Source organism: Amblyraja radiata, chromosome 2, assembly GCF_010909765.2.
Source record: "Amblyraja radiata isolate CabotCenter1 chromosome 2, sAmbRad1.1.pri, whole genome shotgun sequence".
Classification (NCBI taxonomy): domain Eukaryota; kingdom Metazoa; phylum Chordata; class Chondrichthyes; order Rajiformes; family Rajidae; genus Amblyraja; species Amblyraja radiata.
In genome coordinates, this window is record NC_045957.1 from 77,614,609 (window position 1) to 77,626,110 (window position 11,502).

An 11,502-nucleotide genomic window follows, 5' to 3' on the forward strand; every position below is an offset into this window, starting at 1 on the left:
CCATGAGTCAACTGCCAGCCCACCAGCCATGAGTGAGCTGCCAGCATATCAGGTTTGAGGGACTGAGCTGCCACCCCAAGAACCCATACCAGCGCTCCAGAAAGCCCCCTCACGGGCCACCAATATTGGAATTGGTGGAGAGGTGGAATATTGCGTCGGGGGACCAGCCCTCCTGTGTGAACATGGTACCCAACGGGTCCCACTTAGTCTAGTTAAAACATAAAAACATCCCCCACAATGGTTCCCACTGTGAGGGAAGGCAGCACAGTCCAGTCCCCATCCTCTTGTCCACCCATGGTCGGGCCTATTGAGGCCTCCAGAGTCGCCGCTATGGAGGCCCAAAATTTTAGGCCCTCTCGCCGGGTGATGGTGCACCGGCGTCAGGAGAACCCGCTCATCGGCTTGGGATGCCTGGAACGGCCGCTTCGTTACCGGAGACCGTGGCTTCCAAGCCAACATGCTGCTCTGGACAGAGCTCCACAACTGGCGATCTCGGCAAGAGATCCCAGGCTCTCAATGTTAATGTTCAGCGCCGCCGCCCATGGCTGGCCGCTCCACAGACCCGCAGCTCCGAGATGATCCAATCGGCAGATCCCAGCATACCGGAGTTCCAGCGCGGCGACCCAGGCAAGGCATCGCCCACTCCCCGGTAGTGCTCCAGCACTGTGCCGCCATAGAAGCCGAGGTTCTGGCCAGGTCCCCTCAGGAAACGACGCTCCAGGCCCCGCTGGTAGGCCGCGATGACGGGTCGAAAGTGCTGCCCGGAGGAAAGCAGCCTCACCGACCAGGTAGGGACTTGAAAAGCAGTCTCCCCCTCCCCCCCCCCCCCCACCCCCCCACACATAAAAAGATTAGGCCCCCGATACTGCATCTGCCATGCATCTTCCCACTCACTCAACCTGTCCAGGTCACCCTGCAACCTCCTAACATCCTCTTCACAGTTCACACTGCCACCCAGCTTTGTAACATCCGCAAACTTGCTTGTGTTGCTCCTAATTCCCTCTTCCAAATCATTAATATATATGGTAAACAGTTGCGGCCCCAACACAGAGCCTTGCGGCACTCCACTCGCCACTGCCTGCCATTCTGAAAAGGACCCGTTCACTCCTACTCTTTGCTTCTTGTCTGCCAACCAATTTTCTATCCATGTCAACACCCTACCCCAATGCCATGTGCTCTAATTTTAGTCACCAGTCTCCCGTGCGGGACCTTATCAAAGGCTTTCTGAAAGTCTAGATATACTACATCCACTGGCTCCCCTTCATCCATTTTACTTGTCACATTCTCAAAAAATTCCAGAAGATTAGTCAAGCATGAGGTCCCTTTCATAAATCCATGTTGACTTGGACTTATCCAAATGCCCCATTATTACCTCTTTAATAATTGACTCCAGCATTTTTCCCACCACCGAAGTCAGGCTAACTGGTCTGTAATTCCTAGTTTTCTCTCTCGCTTCTTTCTTGAAAAGTGGGATAACATTAGCTATCCTCCAATTCACAGGAACTGATCCTGAATCTATTGAACATTGGAAAATGATCACCAATGCGTCCACTATTTCTAGAGCCACCTCCCTGAGGACCCAGGGTTGCAGACAATCAGGCCCAGGGGATTTATCATCCTTTTGTCCCATTAGCCAACCCAATACTATTTCTCGCCTAATGAAAATTTATTTCAGTTCCTCTACCTCCTTAAATCCTCTGTCCTCCAGTACATCTGGGGGATTGTTTGTGTCTTCCTTAGTGAAGATAGATCTGAAGTACTTGTTCAACTCTTCTGCCATTTCCTTGTTACCCATAATAATTTCACCCATGTCTGCCTTCAAGGGACCCACATTTGACTTTGCTACTCTTTTTCCCTTAACATATCTAAAGAAGCATTTACTGTCCTTCTTTATATTCCTGGCAAGCTTCCCCTCGTACTTCATCTTTTCAGCCCGTATTGCCCGTTTTGTTTCCTTCAGTTGTCCTATGAAAGTTTCCAAATCCTCTGGCTTCCGGCTTTTCTTTGCTGTGTTACGCATCTTTTCTTTTAGTTTTATTCTATCACTAACTTTTCTTGTCAACCACGGTTGCCTCCTACTCCCCTTAGAATCTTTCTTACTTTTTTGTGAAATAATCCTGCGTCTTCCGGATTATGCTCTGAAATTCCTGCCATTGCTGTTCCAACATCATTCCTGCTAGGATCCCTTTCCAGTCTACCTTGTCCTGCTCCTCTCTCATTCCTTCATAGTCCCCTTTGTTCAACTGTATCACTGACACTTCTGATTTAACCTTCCCCTTCTCAAATTGCAGATTAAAACGAATCATATGATGATCACTACCTCCAAGCGATTCCTTTACCTCGAGTTCTCTTATCAAATCTGGTTCATTGGACAACACTAAATCCAGAATTCCCTTTTCTCTGGTCGGCTCCATAACAAGCTGCACTAAGAATGCATCTCGGAGGCACTCTACGAACTCTCTTTCTTGGGGTCCTGAACCAACCTGATTTTCCCAGTCTAACTGCATTTTGAAATCCCCCATCACCACAGTGGCATTACCTTTGTTACATGCCAGTTTTAACTCCTGCTGCAACTTACACCCTACATCTGGGCTACTATTTGGGGGTCTGTAGATAACACCAATTAGTGTCTTCTTACCTTTACAATTACTCAACTCAATCCACAGTGACCCTACCTCATCAGTCCCTCTGTCTTTCATCGCAAAGGACTGAATTCCATCCCTCACCAGCCGAGCTACCCCCCCCCCCTCCTCTGCCCACCTGCCTGTCATAGAAACATAGAAACATAAAAAATAGGTGCAGGAGTACGCCATTCAGCCCTTCGAGCCTGCACCGCCATTCAAGATGATCATGGCTGATCATCCAACTCAGTATCCTGTACCTGCCTTCTCTCCATATCCCCTGATCCCTTTAGCCACAAGGGCCACATCTAACTCCCTCTTAAATATAGCCAATGCACTGGCCTCAACTACCTTCTGTGGCAGAGAATTCCAGAGATTCACCACTCTTTGTGTGAAAAATGTTTTTCTCATCTCGGTCCTAAAAGATTTCCCCCTTATCCTTAAACTGTGACCTTTCTATAGGAAGAAACTGTCCTTTCTATAGGATGTATAACTCTGAATATTAAGTTCCCAGGCTCGATCCTCCTGCAGCCACGACTCAGTAATCCTCACAATGTCATATCTACCAACCTCTAACTGAGCCTCAAGCTCATCTACTTTACTTCTTATACTTCGCACATTCATATACAATAACTTTAATTCCTTACACTTCTCACCTATCACATCGATCCCTATTACACTTGGCCATACTCTCCTATCCCTTTGTGAGCTTTCTTTCCCGTTAATTCTGGGGTCATTAACTATCCCTTTCTTTCCCTTTAAATCCATCCTTGACTATCCCATTTAACAACGCCCCCCGCCCCCCCTTCCCCCTTATTCAGTTTAAAACCACCCGTGTAGCAGTGGCAAACCTGCCTACCAGAATGCTGGTGCCCCACCTGTTAAGGTGAAATACGTCCCTTTTGTACAGTTCCCCCTTACTCCAAAACTGATCCCAGTGATCTAAGAATCCAAATCCCTGCCCCGTGCACCAGTTCCTCAGCCACACATTCAGGTCCTGTATCTCCCTGTTCCTGCTCTCGCCAGCACGAGGAACTGGAAGCAAATCGGTGATAACCACCCTGGAAATCCAGCTTTTCATCATTTTTCCGAACTCTCTAAAGTCACGCTGCAGAATATTCATCCCCTTCTTTCTGACATCGTTTGTGCCAATACGCACTTTCACTTCCGGCTGTTCACCTTCGCCCTTGAGGATTTTCTGCACTCTGTCCGTGACATCCTGGATCCTGGCACCAGGGAGGCAGCACACCATCCTCGAATCCCGTCTGTTGCCGCAGAAACCCATGTCCGTACCACGCACAATGGAGTCTCCAACTACCATGGCGATGCCTGATGTCGGCCTCTTTGGTTTTGGCTCAACAGCCCTTACTGTAGGACTTGTCGAGGAACGACTCAGTTTCTCGGACGAACCTGAGGTCATCCACTTGCTTCTCCAGGATCTGTACCTGGATGCACTTCTCACATTTGTAGCAGCCAGAGGCTCCAACGGTGTCCTTGAGCTACAGTTTTGCTGGAGCCTGCAATGGGGTTGGCAATGGTCATTGTAAAGAGCACAAACTCACACAGGTTGAAACACAAGCATCTTTATTGTTCGGTTCATCAACTACACAGCAGGTCATCACACGTTCACACTGTTACTCAGACTGGCAAGCAGTGGGCAGGATCTTACACTATAAATGTTACAATTAGGCGGGGTTATAATTACTAAGCATTCTAATTGGCTAACATGCTATAGCCAATGCTATATCTCTTCTTCTATAAACGAAAAGTAGATACAGCGTTATCACTACGATGAGTAAATAAATTGTAAAATGCAAAATACCACAACTAAGAATAATAAGGTTAAACATAGTCGCCGTATCTAACCTGCCCGGCCCGCGTATGTTAGGGGGCTGCCTCATCAACCTTTTCCTCTGAAAGGTTAAGGGCATGTCTAGATGAGCCAACAGGGCTCTGGGGATACACCGTAGGGGACGACCTTCGCGGTACAGGTGAACTGGGTACAAGAGGGGGTGAGGGTGTAGACTGACGCGGGGACTGGCTGCAAGCACTGGAGCGACTGGATCAGCGATCACTTTAAAGTTCAGTGGAGGGGCATCAGGACCCTGGAACGCTGGATGTCGTTCCTTCACTGGAAGGATGTGTTGATGGTTGCGTCTATAGATGGTGCCGCCGACATCGACAAGGTAGGATCGTGGCTCTTTAGCAGGGCCATGGATGAACCCCAGTTTGGTATGTCCTTTGTTTGTCTGTTAACACTTAAGTGGCTTGAGGAAATGCGATTCCTCCTAATGGATAAATCAGACCAATTCATAACGAGTTGGTCTCCATTCGTCGTTTTTTTGGAATCATATGGTGCAACACAATTGTAAAAAATAACTGTTTCAGGACTGGACGAGGGTTGGTCAAGACTATAAATAATGATCTCCTCTTTTTTTTTTTCTTTTCTTCTCTCTATTCTCTCTCTCAACTCTTTTCATTTACTCGTTTTCTTTTTTCACACACTATATATTTCACATCTTTCTATCCTTTACTATCTAACTTATTTTTCTTATTCTAATCTTTTTTCAGTGTAACAAAAAAAAAAAAAAGAAGTTGTACATAAAATGTATTATGAAAATATATATTAGGCACTTTGGTGCCATATGACTGTACTTACTTCTAATAAAATAAAATATTAAAAAAAAAAAAAAAAAAAAAAAAAAAAAAAAAAAAAAAAACACTTAAGTGGCTTGCTGGTTTTGTCATAGGCATGCTTCTGCGTGTTTCGATTGGATTGTACGCGTGTTTGAATTGCAGTGGGGCAGAGGACTTTAGGCTTTAGGTGATCCTCAGTCACTGGCAGTGGAGGTCTTGTCCGTCGGGACATCAGTCGTTGGGCTGGAGAGCCTAAAGAACTGTCTCTGGCAATATTCCTTAGATTAAACAGGTCTAGGTAGACGTCAGGCTTTGTCAGGAAGGAGCGTTCCATAAGTTGTTTAGCGCTACATACACGTGTTCGGCAAGTCCGTTGGACTGTGGATACTCTAGGCTGCTGGTGACATGATTAAAGTTCCAACGTTTGGCAAAGTCTTTGAACTTTTGGTTGGAGAATTGTGTCTCGTTGTCAGTCTGAAGCCGGGCTGGAATGCCATGTACGGAGAAATGCTGATGGAGTTTCAGGATGACTAATTCTGAGGAGATGGTTGGCAGAAGATCAATTTCAAACCAACTCGAATACGAGTCCACTAACACGAGATAGTGTTTCCCGTGCCAGTCGAAGATATCGGCGGCCGCGGATGACCATGGTAGGGAGGGAGCAGGTTGGGACAGCAGCGGTTGTTTTTGCTGGTGCAGCACCTGCCTGTTGCAGATCGCGCATGACTCAGTTTTTTCCTGAATTTACTTGGTCATTCCGGGCCAGTAAATCATTTATTTGGCAAGTTCTAGGGTGGCCTCAATGCCTGGGTGGCCATCGTGGATCTCCTTGTAGTACTCTTTATGTAGGGATGGGGGGATGACCGTTTTGTGACCCTTTACGATCACTCCGTCCTGAAGTACCAGTTCGTCACGCACCAGAAAGTAGGGTTTTAGTTCAGTGGAGGGTATTGGATTGTTTGTTTGGCCATCCGCCTTTAATGACAGAAGTGAGCAGCTGGGAGGTTTTATCGATGGCAGTGTGTTCGGCGAGGCAGCGCAGGCGGTCAGTTGGAACGAAGGAAACCTGGTGGAGCTGCCAACTCATGCCAATGTTACAGTCATGTTCCTCTTGCTGTGCTGCTGACCGGGTGAGATAGTGGAACCAGAGGTTCCCCCCTTAGCATCAAGCTCATCCTCACTGGAGATGCTATGAAAATAAATGTGTATCACAAATTATCAAGATCACCAGGACGTGGCAAGCAAAATGACAATCAAATTATCATTGTCACAATAGTTTTTTTCTAAGAATTTACCCTCTTGGTGCTCCGCCTCCTCTCCACTACACACCATTGTTGCCTCTGGGTAACGAATGTACTACCAGACTCAGACCTGTTCAAAGCATGCGACAACTTGCCATACCAGGTTCTCAGGCTCTTAAACCATTGGCACAGTTGGGCATCTGTGAAAACAAAAAATAAATGATCAGTGTGGAACAAATTTAAATTATAACAACAGAAATACAGACAAACAACAAAGTAAGTGGGTTCTTACAGGTGCAGCCAGGGAACTCTTTCGCCTTGATCTCAAGCAGTAGTGGTTTTTTTGTTTGTGTCCCGGTAATGAGCACAGTTCTTGACATACAATTCAGGGTTTGCCTGATATCAATCAACTTGCTCCCCCTCTTGTTCCCTGCTAAAGTTATATGGCTTGGTGATCATTCTCCTAACCTCCACCTCACCAGAGGCATCAGTGTCCTCTGCAGAATCTGAATCCAGATCAGCACCAGCAGCAACAGCAGCAGCAGTACCTGTGGCATTGAGGGGTAGGGTGGTGCTGTGGCCACGGCCCACCACCATGGTCACCTCCATGGTCTCCTTCTGGGCCTCCATTTCTTGGAACTGGGTCTCCTCAGTCTCAACCTGCCTGGTGGGTGGGCAAGGCTGTTGTGCCTTGCTTTTTTGATGAGCCTTCCTTCTTCGTGGTGCCATTTTGTGATGCTATCGCCAAAAAAAGCCGCCTAAGTGAGACAGGCCCTTAACAGTAACTGAAGAAAATTATGGTTGAACCGAAAAAATAAAAATAAATTAAGCATTATCTTTGGAGCCAAGACATTTCACAAATCTATTTTTGGTTGAAAATTCATCATTCTCAGATGATATCTAGGTCAGTCAGTAGGAGAAGCCTTTGTAGTTTTGTGAATACAGTGCTGGGCCTTGAACCTTTTGGGCTGAGATTATGAAATTGAATACAATCTCAGGACTATGCAAATGCAGATGTGTGAGCTCATCCGCTGTGATGATGATGGAACAATATTTTGCATATCGTATTGCATTACATATTGTATATCTTATTGCATATCGTATTGCATTACATATTGTATATCTTATTGCATATTGGAGACTTACCTGTGCCATCAAGCAATATTGCTACAGAATCAAGACCAGATGCTGTCCTTACAGAAGTGTTGAAGTTAACCTTGACAGGCTGAGACGTGACACTGCCTCATTTCATTGTTAAAAAAGGATTAACTATCAACAGGCAAAAGCTGTATTTTTGAAGAGCTCCGAGGTTCTGATGCAGGAGGCATCGACTGACTGGCCTGCATGAGTATCAACTTGAAATTTCATGTATGAATTTCTTGGATTGGCATTACCTCTGGTGGTCAGAACTGGATCAAGACAAGCAGGACTTTCTGAGACCGTGTCTGCTCCCTGTGACTCTCCAATATTAACATATCTTTACACATGTGGATCCATGGTCCTGAGCCACGAGATATAGAACTGCATTCCCACGGACTATGCTGAAGGGAACAAACAGCTTAATCAGGACAGGATTGATACCCACACAACTAACCACACCTGACAGAGCCGATGAAAATTTTCAAACTTATTTTTATATCTTATGGAGAGTTTGGGTAAGATAACTTTGAGCTGGAGTCAGCCATACTAGGATACATCCTGCAAATTGTCGGAATAATTTGCACGTGATGTGAGTGACTATCAAACTGTAGCTACTTTATTCACAATAACTTGTCAGATAAGGAGAACCGTCAAGCAAGAGACTATTCTGCAGATTCAAAGCAGGCAGTATTTTTATACCATGTTTTATAGCATAAAATCAAGGTAAGTCACGTACGCTTGTTTACAGAGTTAATTATTGTGATCCACCATTCAATAACTTTTCACTGAAAAACAGGCTTCTTTATCAACAAGGAAGCTGAGGGTGTCCAAGTATAGCCTTGAGTTTTTCTAACAGTTCACAGTTGACAGAGTAGTTTTTTTAAATATATGGGCCACTGGCACCAGGCGTGCTTACTCTAGCTCTGAAGGGTACGATTCCCACAGATGTAAGTGTTGTTCATGTTGAAAGTTAAAATGGAAGGACAGCTCAGTTCTTCCCACAATTCCCAGAAAATAACAGTAGAGCTTAGCGGCTGTGTTAGACCTTCAAGAAGGTCACTAGTCTTTGCTATAATCTTTTTTCTTGTTGTCTTGGGCAGCTGAGTCGGGGCCCTGCAAGCCGGCAGCCCTGCCAGTAGCATGTTATTTTTAAAACACTTTTTTTGTTCTGTGTGTCTTGTGTGGGGGGTGGTGTGGTGGGGGGGGGGGGGGGTAAGGGGGAAACTATTTTGGTCGCCTCCTCCACAGAGAGGCGACTTTTTCCATGTCGTCTCCCCCGCGGCCCAACACCAAGGATCGGTGTGGCCTTTCCTGGAGACATGCCCAGGGCTTTAGCTGCAGGCGCAGCGAGGACGCTTTTGTCGCGGAGCGGGCGAGCCCTCGCCAGGGGTCGCCGGAGGGGAGCGCTCCGTTAGCTGGCCCACGGCAGCCTGAATCCGCGGTCTTCAGAGCTCCAGCTGGCGGCGTCCTGGGCCTGGGATCCCTCGTTGGGGACCCGGGAGGAGAAACATAGAAACATAGAAACATAGAAAATAGGTACAGGAGTAGGCCATTCGGCCCTTCGATCCTGCACCGCCATTCAATATGATAATGGCTGATCATCCAACTCAGTATCCTGTACCTGCCTTCTCTCCATACCCCCTGATCCCTTTAGCCACAAGGGCCACATCTAACTCCCTCTTAAATATAGCCAATGAACTGGCCTCAACTACCTTCTGCGAGAGAGAATTCCAGAGATTCACCACTCTCTGTGTGACAAAAGTTTTACTCATCTCGGTCCTAAAAGATTTCCCCCTTATCCTTAAACTGTGACCCCTTGTTCTGGACTTCCCCAACATCGGGAACAATCTTCCTGCATCTAGCCTGTCCAACCCCTTAAGAATATTGTAAGTTTCTATAAGATCCCCCCTCAATCTTCTAAATTCTAGCGAGTACAAACCGAGTCTATCCAGTCTTTCTCCATATGAAAGTCCTGACATCCCAGGAATCAGTCTGGTGAACCTTCTCTGTACTCCCTCTTTGGCAAGAATGTCTTTCCTCAGATTAGGAGACCAAAACTGTACGCAATACTCCAGGTGTGGTCTCACCAAGACCCTGTACAACTGCAGTAGAACCTCCCTGCTCCTATACTCAAATCCATTTGCTATGAATGCTAACATACCATTCGCCTTCTTCACTGCCTGCTGCACCTGCATGCCTACTTTTAATGACTGGTGTACCATTTTCGAGGATGTAACTAGTAGCGTGGATAGGGGAGAACCAATGGATGTGGTGTATCTGGACTTCCAGAAGGCTTTCGACAAGGTCCCACATAAGAGATTAGTTTACAAACTTAAAGCACATGGCATTGGGGGTTCAGTATTGATGTGGATAGAGAACTGGCTGGCAAACAGGAAGCAAAGAGTAGGAGTAAACGGGTCCTTTTCACAATGGCAGGCAGTGACTAGTGGGGTACCGCAAGGCTCAGTGCTGGGACCCCAGCTATTTACAATATATATTAATGATCTCGATGAGGGAATTGAAGGCAATATCTCCAAGTTTGCGGATGACACTAAGCTGGGGGGCAGTGTTAGCTGTGAGGAGGATGCTAGGAGACTGCAAGGTGACTTGGATAGGCTGGGTGAGTGGGCAAATGTTTGGCAGATGCAGTATAATGTGGATAAATGTGAGGTTATCCATTTTGGTGGCAAAAACAGGAAAGCAGACTATTATCTAAATGGTGGCCGACTAGGAAAAGGGGAGATGCAGCGAGACCTGGGTGTCATGGTACACCAGTCATTGAAAGTGGGCATGCAGGTGCAGCAGGCAGTGAAGAAAGCGAATGGTATGTTAGCTTTCATAGCAAAAGGATTTGAGTATAGGAGCAGGGAGGTTCTACTGCAGTTGTACAGGGTCTTGGTGAGACCACACCTGGAGTATTGCGTACAGTATTGGTCTCCAAATCTGAGGAAGGACATTATAGCCATAGAGGGAGTGCAGAGAAGGTTCACCAGACTGATTCCTGGGATGTCAGGACTGTCTTATGAAGAAAGACTGGATAGACTTGGTTTATACTCTCTAGAATTTAGGAGATTGAGAGGGGATCTTATAGAAACTTACAAAATTCTTAAGGGGTTGGACAGGCTAGATGCAGGAAGATTGCTCCCGATGTTGGGGAAGTCCAGGACAAGGGGTCACAGCTTAAGGATAAGGGGGAAATCCTTTAAAACCGAGATGAGAAGAACTTTTTTCACACAGAGAGTGGTGAATCTCTGGAACTCCCTGCCACAGAGGGTAGTCGAGGCCAGTTCATTGGCTATATGTAAGAGGGAGTTAGATGTGGCCCTTGTGGCTAAGGGGATCAGAGGGTATGGAGAGAAGGCAGGTACGGGATACTGAGTTGGATGATCAGCCATGATCATATTGAATGGCGGTGCAGGCTCGAAGGGCCGAATGGCCTACTCCTGCACCTAATTTCTATGTTTCTATGTTTCTATGACACCCAGGTCTCGTTGCATCTCCCCCTTTCCTAATCGGCCACCATTCAGATAATAATCTACTTTCCTGTTTTTGCTACCAAAGTGGATAACCTCACATTTATCCACATTATACTGCATCTGCCATACATTTGCCCACTCACCCAGCCTATCCAAGTCACCTTGCAGCCTCCTAGCATCCTCCTCACAGCTAACACTGCCCTCCAGCTTCGTGTCATCCGCAAACTTGGAGATATTGCATTCAATTCCCTCGTCCAAATCATTAATATATATCGTAAATAGCTGGGGTCCCAGAACTGAGCCTTGCGGTACCCCACTAGTCACTGCCTGCCATTGTGAAAAGGACCCGTTTACTCCTACTCTTTGCTTCCTGTCTGCCAGCCAGTT